This window comes from Rhagoletis pomonella, unplaced genomic scaffold (assembly GCF_013731165.1).
Source record: "Rhagoletis pomonella isolate Grant_MI unplaced genomic scaffold, Rhpom_1.0 Rhpom_scaffold_00001, whole genome shotgun sequence".
NCBI classification, from domain to species: domain Eukaryota; kingdom Metazoa; phylum Arthropoda; class Insecta; order Diptera; family Tephritidae; genus Rhagoletis; species Rhagoletis pomonella.
This window is the reverse complement of record NW_023458555.1, coordinates 81,762,481-81,773,552: the sequence shown is the minus strand read 5'-3', so window position 1 is coordinate 81,773,552 and position 11,072 is coordinate 81,762,481.

Here is an 11,072-nt window from a genome sequence, read left to right as displayed (position 1 = left end):
GGGGGGCTGTGGTAGAATAGGACTCCCTTTTTTCTACCAACCCTATAGTTTTTATATAATTTGTTGGTTAAGTTTTCGTATAAACGATGAATAAGATAGCAAAATAGCATCAAACTTGGTGCTGTAAGACTGGCATTTTGAATAATAAAAGCAGATTTTTAATTCGGAGTTTTCACTTAGTAGAATTCTCCTTTTTGTGTTGGCGTAGAAGAGGGGCTGAACAACTTTTGCAAAGAACAAATTTCTGCGTAGGCGGCCTTCGCCCACACTTAGGGATTATAACTCTCACTAAGTAGAATTCTCCTTTCTGTGTTGCCAAAGAGGGGGGGCTGAACATCACTTGCCGAGGACACCTTTCTGCGTAGGCGGCCTTCGGCCGCACTTAGGTATTATAACCCTCACTACGTAGAATTCTCCTTTCTGTGTTGCCGAAAAAAGGGGGCGGAACACCTTTTGCAGAGAACATCTTCCTGCGTAGGGGGCCTGCGGCCGCACTTAGGGATTATAACCCTCACCACGTAGAATTCTTTCTATTGCATTGTTTTGTACGGTATGGCAACACATCTTATGTGTCAGTTTCCAACCATGTATTATTGTAAATATGGGTTCAATGTAATGTAATTATAAGTTAATAAAAGTTGGATTAAAGTGATTTATAATGTGACCAACTATTTCATAACTCAAAGAAGTACTGCTTAGTTCGGGTTAATTTAACGCCGCGAGCCGATTACGAAATTTCGAATGAGTAGTACAAGGCAACCGACGCCTTTCCTACCCTTTCCTCAATGTTAGGCTTCCACGACAGCCGCCGTTGATCGCCCACCTAGTTACCTGGTTCAGGTAACCTTGAGTCAGATCAAAAAGCGTGTACAGAAATCGACCCTTAACCAAAAGTTCCACATCATCTACATAGGCGATCACCCGACAGCCCACCAGAGCAGGGGAGAAAGAAAACCAGCTTGTGGAGTGCTCCTATTGACTCTGCACTGAGTGAAGACGCTCCCCCACTCCGCCGCGACAGTTCTGTCACGAAGCAAGCTGTAGATAAGCCTTATTAGGTGGGTTTCAATCCCCAGATTATGAATATACTTGACTATTGTCTCTGTAGTGACATTTTTGAAGGCCCCCGCGATATCGACTAAAAGTATGTTCACCTATCAATATTATCTCAATCAAAGCTCGTTTTTTAATCACCCCATTTACATAGGCAAATCTCAGATTATTAGCTTCAAATTTGTCGTGGTTGTTATTCTCAAATCTCAAGGAAAAGTTACGTTTCTTCTCTGTGTGGCGTGATCACGTTTTTCTGCTATAATAAGCAATATACATATATTTGAACTTAACATTTTATTAAAAATATCTTTACAAACCACTTTTCCCTGCTAGCGTCCATTTTTGTTTACTTTTGCATTTGGCATTTCTCCTTTTTTTCGCAAAAACAATCGATAAAACTAGGATGGACACCGAAAAGTTATCAGTTAAATGAGATTATTTAATAATTACAGATTAACAAGGGACGAATTTTATATGGCTAATCTCTTGTTCTAAATACAGATTAGGTGTTAAGGTCCTAGTATAAGGCCCCTACTGCATAATCTTCATTCGTGAAGGCTTCCCCTGACCACTTTACCAATGTGTGCAGGGCGGTATTCGCCGAACTTTTCTTGCAATAATCTCATTGAGCTCTTGAATGACAATCACGAAGAATCGCGTTTGTTATGTACAGGTCTATCAGTCTCTCTAGCGTTTTTAGCGAAAACAAAGAGACTGATAGGCCTAAAATCCCTAGAGAAAACATGAGAGCCTTTTCCGGCCCTCGGGATGAACGCAACACTGACTACCTTCCAAGCTTTGGGGATGTACCCGGTCCTCCCGCAGTTCGCATAAATAGGACCCAACCAATTGCACAACAGCTTCAAAGCCCTTTGCATCTGCGCAGGTATGATGCCATAGGTCCCCGGCGACTTTAATGGTTTGAACGAATTTATCGGCCAGGCCATGTGACGATCGTCCAGAAGATCGGAGAAGTACTGGACCTGGGGGGGATTCTGTAACCAGTTAGCGACAATTTTCGGGTCGCTATCGCACTTTTTGACGCAAAAACATTTATATCATGGTTACAGAATCTCCCTCCTGAAGTACAAAATATTGCAAAGAAGTACATTTGACTGTACTTCGAAGTACGGTTGGTCACATTATTTATATACAATATAAAATAAAATAAAAGTGTGTAAACTATTAGGTAGTGTTATGTGCATTTATATATATGGAAGTATGTTACAAATGCACTCTTTGATAAGGAAATCAAGTGGAACGACTTGAGAAATTTTAACAACAAATAACTTATAAAGAATTATATTGTTTATATTTTTTAGTTATACATGTGTTAGAGGATACCTCCCTTAACATCCTGACCAAGTTTCATTTGTTAATTCCACCTGGTTTTCTTAAAACAAAAGGTGCGGCTGAATACTAAAGCCCACTCCGCAGTAGCTGTAGAGGATTGGAATTATCCTTTAAATGTTGCCTGATTGAGGCCGCGTTCATGCGAGAAGTGCAAACAAATAATTGTGCTGAACTTAGCTTTATTGCTGACCTTTATTTAACTCTTTATTTTAATAATTTAATTTTACTCGCACAGCTTGTTTACAGCCACTTGCTGGTTGCCGCATTGTCAAATTTCGATTATCGATAACCCTACAGCAACTGACGATAGTTACCGTTCGTAATAGCCCAGTTATGCATACTTAGCTTTACATGAGAGTTGTCACATAAGAATTTGTTAAACGGCCTTGCGTGTAAGCGGTGACCCAACGCATAACATGTAGAATTCTGTTGGGTTTTGATTTTTACGTAAAAATAGTATAGTAGTGCCAGTATGCATAACTGAGCTATAAGACATTTTCTTTCCAGTTGCGTTGCTAGCTGACAACCGAACGGTGGTTGCGTTGCTTTCCGTAATCGACCCACAAGAATCACTTTTGGCCACTCCCAGGTGAATGGCATTCAAAAACTTCCCACTGCTGCGCACGGAACTATCCTCCACCGCTCAACGACTATCACAAGAAAATTCAAGATTTTTATAAAATATTTACAGTTGTGAGCAGTCTTTTTTCAAATTTTTTATCTGGTACAGTTGTTTAATACCTATCTTTTTATTCCCCGGAATCTACAAATGAACGTCTGAAAATCACGAGCTTTAGGTCAGATCGCTTAATAAGTTATACCTTAATAAAAAGTAGATTTTATGCGAGTTGCACTAAAAATGTCGTTATTTTCTCGATTTTAGCAAGTAAGTTAGTCATTTAAACTTTTAGTTTTGTTAAGAATAACTATTTACTGATATTTACACATATAAGTAGTATTAACGAAGGTATAGAAGTCGCACTTGGCAGTGCAGCCAACAGATTTTCCCATATAAATTATGCATATCCATACAGTGGTCGAAAGAGTTATAGCCGCATTTTGAAAGTATTAAGATATTATTTTGTTTGTTATTTAATTTGGTTATTTTGTTATATAATATAGTTGATTCTTTAACAAAACCCGTGTAAATCCAGGTTTCAAACCTTGTGCAATATTGAAAATAAATTCAGCAAACTTTCGTAAGCTTTCCAATTAGTGGGTCGATTGCGGATGGCAATCGAACTTCGGTTGGGTGGCCAGTGGCTGAAATGGTATTACAGATGGCAACTGGGAACTGAGTTGCTATATTGGCAACTGCATTTTTGTGGTTGCCGCGGAAATTTTGATTGAGATAATTTATATATTTTTTCCAATTGTTTCTTCAGCTTATTTACACTCAAGTCTTAGCTGCTGGTCAACTTTATAGAGCTTAACTATAATTTTTATTTCAGTGACATTACCCATCGGCAACCCAACTGAGGTTGCATTGCCATCCATAATCGACCCATGGATTTCCCAGAAATATTCAGAGTACTCAGTTTTCTAGCCCATTGAATTCTATATTGTACTTTATAAGTTTCAAATAACTAAAAACTACGGTTGATTTTTTAGAAATTTTTTGTCAAATTTACTTCTATATAACGAATACACAGATTTATTTTTATATGGAAGAAAACGGTAACATCTTCGACAAGAATTCAGTGGGCTACAAAACTGCATACTGAGAATCTTTCTAGAAAATCTAATTCGAAAAGCTCTAAATTTTTACGAAAGTTTGTGGGATTTTTATACCTGAGCGCACTTGTGCACAAGGGTATTATAACTTTGTTCACATAACGGTTGTTTGTAACAGGCAAAACGAATCGAGATAGATATAGACAAATGTATACATAAATGATAAGAATGAAAAGAGAAATCGATTAAGCGGTGACTGTCTGTCCGTCCGTCCGTCTGTGCACACGATAACTCGAGTAAAATTTGAGATATCTTAACTAAACTTGGTACGTGCACTTCTTTCGGGCGCAGAACAGACGGTATTGAAAATGGGCAAAATCGGGCGATAACCACGCCTACTTCCCATATAATGGTAATTTTCAGAAATATGAAGACTGCGATATTTTAGTAACTACTGAAGATTATTCACTCAAAATTGATATTTACAATAATTTTTAGACGAAAAATAAGAATATTTTACATGTTTGGAAAAAGGGCGTAGCCACGCCTACTTATGGTTACATGTGTATATCTTGGTAAACGCTACGCCAGTTTCTGCCAAACTTGGCACAGTTGTTGGCCTTGGTACAGCATACCCAGTGACCAAAAATTTTTAAAATCGGACAATAACCACGCCCACATCCCATATAACGGTAATTTAGATAAATACGAAATCTTCGATAAATCGGTAAATACTAAAGCTAATTTATTCAAAATTGATGCTTGCAACAACTCATTACCAAGAAATAGGTTTATGATAAAATTTTGGAAAATGGCCGTGGCACCGCCCACTTATGATCACATATATGTATCCCGGTAACCGTTCTACCTATTTGTACCAAACTCGGTACGGTTATTGTGCTTTCCACATAAAAGCAAAACGTTGAAAATTATTGAAATCGGACTAAAATTAACGGCAAATTTCAGAAATGCTTGAAACTTCAATATTTCGAAATTTATGGACGCTATTTTACTCAAAATTGATACACCCCGGCTTACCATCTAGCGGTAGCATCGGAAAGGTGAAAAACATATATTTAGCCTTGCGCCGGGTATTTAATGTTCGGCTCCGCCCGAACTTAAACTTTCTTACTTGTTTTTTTTTTTTTTAATATTGGACAATGAATGAACTTTTTTAAAAATGAACTAACAATAACAGAAAAAATATGTTAAAACTTGTCAAAATGTGGGGCGGCTATAATTATTTCGACCACTAAATGAAATTTTCAAAGTGTACTTAATTGAGGTGAATTGTACCTAACTGCAGACGAATGTGCCCAAAAAATGTTTATGTACACTTTGTTACGCATTTCAAATCACGTAAAATCTGTTTAACATTACGAAAATACGACGGAAATCTGCTATGCCTGATTTTGAGATCCACGTTTTGTAATACTGTAAGCTCTGTTCAAACTAGTACAACTTTTCGAGGCGAACAACAAAGTAAATAAGTCACGGCCAGAAATTCGGCGTGCACACATGTGTCGCTACTCTTTATGCCCTGACCACTTATGTAACATTTTTTGGCGGAGGTAAGTTATTATTTTTGTATCTAAGTTTGAAGTCAAAGTTACGCTTTTCTTTCTAACTATAATAAAGAGCTTTAATATTTATGACAATAAACATTTCGTTTTATTTATTTAGTCACTGTTAGAACATCGTCGTGTATACATGTGTCGCTACTCGCTTGAATGCTGATCCGATGCGACTACTCACGTAACATTTTTTGGCGGAGGTAAGTTTTTAATATTTTTTTTTTTAATTTTGAAGTCGAAATTGTGTTTTAATTTTTTTAAGTTAACGATAATAGAGTACTTTTTATCCTATTGTTTATTGGCCGTTCGTTTCAAACAATATTGTATATTTTTCGAGCTCAAGGCCACATGAAAATCAAAACACAATTTTTGATTTTGCATTCGTTTTTATTTGCCGATATTTCGACTTCAGTCTGAAGTCACCATCAGGACTGAAAAAATACATTATTACAATTACACACATTAATACATATGTACGTATAAACATAAACAAGTACAACTTACACATTTGACAATGTTTGATCGACTGAAACAGATGAGCTAAAAACCATGATACAATAATTTTTAGAAGGTAGTTTCACTTCAAAATTTTTGACATAAACCGTGTCTGTGACAAACACGCAATGTGGCCACTGCTACGATATAGAACTTGGGGATTTTCGCTTGTTATTTTAGAAATTTTTTAACAGAACATGTAAAGATGTATATGTTTCATAACTGATCACTTAATTTTTAATATAAATATACGTATTTAATACATAAATTTTTTCCACTGCTAATCACATGAATAAAAATCATAAAAATGAAAATATAACGGCAATATTTCTTGTTTATAATGGACTAGATCCATCGCACACCACGGACTTTATCGGCCGCCGATTTAGATGGGCTCGCTAGTCTTTCCATTGCACCACAACTTATTTCTCGGAGCGATTAAGCTGGTGTAGTGTGCGCACCTCCATACATCTTCATGTACATATTTAAAGCGAGCCTTACTATTTAAATAGGCCGATAAAGTCTGTGGTATGCGGTGGCTCTTATAGCTGTATCCACACATCAATTCCGTGTGTTGCAATATCCACGAAAGCAGCAGTTAATTTTTTATGAAGCAAATTATTAAAAAAAATTCGAAATCTATTATTTATTTTTCCAACGTCAAAGGCTGGATTTTTTTTTTTAAGTTGGTACAACCAAAAATACGAAACACGTTTTCTGTCAGATAGCTAACATGGCGGATAAGAAGAAGAAGTGAAACTACCTTCTAAGAATTATTGTATCATGCTAAAAACAATATTTAAACAAGCAATTTTGAAGACAATAGAAAACATCAACATGAGAATGTAAACAATTCGAAATACAGTAATTGTAAACAAAAATCCACGAACAACAATACATTGGAAAACGAACAGTAAGACATAAATATGTATGCATATCGCTGCAGCTCTCTCTTGTTGTTGCCCGCAGCATATAAGGTACGGAATGGGAGTGGACTGCGAACGAACATATGACACCTATAATATGAATTGTTAGCCGCTATCGATTCGCCAACAGTTACCGAATGACGAAACGAACGAACTCAATGAGGTATAACCAAACTCGCTATCGTCTATCCATGCTAGCTAACTTTGTTGTTGCTTTCGTATGCAAAACTTTTCGTTAGCGTTAAGCGACCGGAACTCAAACTTAGCCAGCAGCGAAGTGGCGAATCGATGACGGCTGTTGTTGCCTTAGAATTAAGTTGCGATAAACATGCGCGCAATTGTCGGTGTCCGATTTGAAGTTGATCATTTTATTGTTAGGGGTGTTCATAATATGCAGCATTTCCAAAGTATAGCGTTTATGGTAATGCTTTTCCTTTTCTAAAATTGTTACGTTGTCAAAGTTTGGATAATGTCCCGTATTCTTACAATAATATAACAAGGCCGTCTTGTTGCTATTATATAATTTTCTTTATCATATGTACTCGAATTCTTAACCCTTTCGGATATCCCTGGAACATATGTTGATGATTTGTAAATTTTGTATTCCCTGTCTTTATTTGTCCCATGTTTAGTAGTACCAACGTAGTAATAACGAATCATTTTGTTTATCAACGACAAGGGGAAATCATTATATTCCAGAATTCTGATGATGACTTCAGACTGAAGTTGAAATATCGGCAAATAAAAAACGAATGCAAAATCAAAAATTGTGTTTTGATTTTCAGGTGGCCTTGAGCTCGAAAAATATACAATATTGATAATAGAGAACTTTAATATTTTTGTTAATACACACTTTTTTATTTATTTTGGAAACTCTTTTTTCAACACTTTTATAGGGGTCACTGGGGACCCCATGTGACTACATGTGTGCTTTTTTATGCACCTAATTAAGGGTTAAAGAAGTTTGTTTAAGGCCTGTATGCAGCTCTCAAGAAAAGCAAAAACTCCATATAAAATGACGTACAAGAAGGCTAAGAAATTTTCTTGAGTCAAATTTCCTTAAGGCAGTACGCAGTTCTTAATGAAATTGCTACGCTTTCTACTACGGTTTTCTAAAGTTTTTTGTGAAAAAAGAGCACAAGGCAACCCAGGTTTGCAACAGAAATATATGCCATTACATCATATGCCCGTTCCTTTATTTCTTGAGGAAAGATGTTTGGGAAAATTTTCCAATAATGGACCAGGCTTAAAAAAAAAAAATGAGGGGGTTTAGAGCGGCTTTTTGTGATTCTAAATCTGAAACCACCCCCCCCCCCCCCCCCCCCCTCCGGAGGCTTATAGTTTTTAAGTAATTCGTTGTTAAAGTTGTAAAAAAAGAGCAATTTAACCTCACATTTTCCTTTGTACATCGAGTGAACTGAAATTGCGGTGCTGCCACACATCACACAAAATGTGTAAAAAAAAAGTACTGAAAAGGGAATCAACGAAAACGTAAATAATAAAGTGGACATGTACATATATGAAATAGCTTTTTTTATTGGATATTTTCACTATATATGGAAGAATTGATAAAAAAAAGGGCCGCAGGTGAAAATTTTCAAGATATATGGAAGTATTGGATTTTTTAGAAAAAAGCGCCGCAGGCGAAAATTTGTAATAAAAAATCGCGAGATTTTTTATTAAAAATTTTTAAGATATATGGAAGTATTGGATTTTTTAGAAAAAAGCGCCGCAGGCGAAAATTTGTAATAAAAAATCGCGCGATTTGTTATTAAAAATTTTCAAGATATGTGGAAGTATTGGATTTTTTAGAAAAAAGCGCCGCAGGCGAAAATTTGTAATAAAAAATCGCGCGATTTTTTATTAAAAATTTTCAAGATATATGGAAGTATTGGATTTTTTAGAAAAAAGCGCCGCAGGCAAAAATTTGTAATAAAAAATCGCGCGATTTTTTATTAAAAATTTTCAAGATATATGGAAGTATTAGATTTTTTACGTTTTTTATTCGTTTAAATCGCCCGATTATATATTTCAAAATGCACTATATACATTAAAATATATTTTTACAATAAAAGTAATATATATATCACCGATTTAAAAGAAACTCTTAACTATATGTGTATAAATAAGACCGTGAAATTAATATTTTCCTTTTAGCTTTCAATCCCGTAATGCATCACAAAGTATTTTTGGCTAAAAAGAACTATTAACATTTTCAACGATGTGGCACCTCATTCATGGAGAATAGAAAAATATTTTAAGAACACTTCTATAAGCATTAATGGCTAAATATTTAGTGAAAAAAGATGTGCATCCATTTGTTTATGAAGAAAAGATGGTGTATTAATAAAAAGAAAAGTGATTAGTGCAGTGTTTATAAAAAAATAATTGTGAAGCAGTGGGGAACTTTTAACAACGAAAAACTTAAAAACTATTAACATTTGTACACAAAATGTTGATGATATCGGTCAATGAGCCCCTCCTCCCCTGCGAATTTCATTAAAAAATTCGTAATACTTTGGGTGATAGAGGAAATGGTCCATTATACGAAGTCTCAGTCAGATGTTTTTTTTTCGAAACCGCCCATCGACCAGTTGCTAAACCTCCTAAACCGCCGTCGTGGAAAAAATGAGATTTGGTATCCCTGAACTCCAGGCATTGAGATTTATGCATAAAAGTCGTTAAATCGTTATTAAAACAACAAATACCGCATATCAAGGCACTGCCTTCAAAGAATAAACCGTTTTTTCGCTCTCTTGTAAAATTTGAGTCCAGTAAGATAGGCGGTTTTGCAATTGGGCGATGGGCGGTTTTGCAATAACATCGACGATATGTATCTAGGTACTGGCAGCTTTTAAAATTTTATCGGAAATATTGAAACGTTTTGGTTGTCAAATAAGATTAAAGAATGCCTGAAACAAACTATTTATTTCTTTACAAACTGTTGAGAGTATAATGGGACGTATTCAAAGTCAAAATTAAGTCGACACTGAAGGTAGTTTCAGCTTTTTGACATAATTTCCAACGAGTTCAACGTGAGGTATATCACATAATTTGATAATTAACGTAAATGATCGACTGCTAAAGTTTTAAATACATATATAAATTTGTATTCAAGTTGCTGTGAAATCTATACATGAGGTGCATTTGTTTGCAACCCAGCTACAAATGAACACTCGCTTAAATAACGAAATACACGCAAGGCAACAAAAACTGGGCTATTTATCCGAGTTCAGCCAGTCCAGTTAAAAAATACGCGATCTGAAGGGTAGTGTTGTTAAGTGAAAAAACTGCTCTTTTGTGAATTCTTAATGGGAAAGTGGAAAGGGAAATTTTTGTTTCCTTATATACGTGACATATTATAAATAAGTGTTTATATTACGCAAATACCTCGCATAATTACTCACTTAAATTGATTTTCGTAAATCCCGTTAAACCAATCACGTTTTTCTTGCCAGCTACCAACAGGGTTGCTAAGTAGCTACAAAAAATACACCTATACATACTATTTTTGTTCGCCTTTATGCAAAATTAAAAATAATAAACATACATATGTAGATATGTGTATGAATGTGAATTGCATGATTTTTCGGTTATTGACAATAATAAAAGGCAGTGGTATAGAACCAAATGGAATTTTTAAAGTTTTTTCAAACTTGATACTTAGATATGTAAACAAAAAACAAGAGTTGCATTTGATCCTTTTTTTACGATACATTTTTTCATGACCTCGCGGCAACACTGTCGGCAGGGATCGAAGGAAGCAAAACTCTTGTCCGCAGGTACTTATATAGGCTCATCAGGTTGTAAATGAACTGAAAAATAGCCTTAAGAGACCTCTTATCATTCTTGTCTGCTCATATCACACAGGAGATTAGACGATGTCTGACAAAGAAGAGATGGGGTCGAGTTCATTCGGGAGAAGCCCAGATGGATAAGCCTGCTCTTGGTTATAGGGCATTCGCACGAGGCGATTTTACAGGCAACAAAAGTTGAA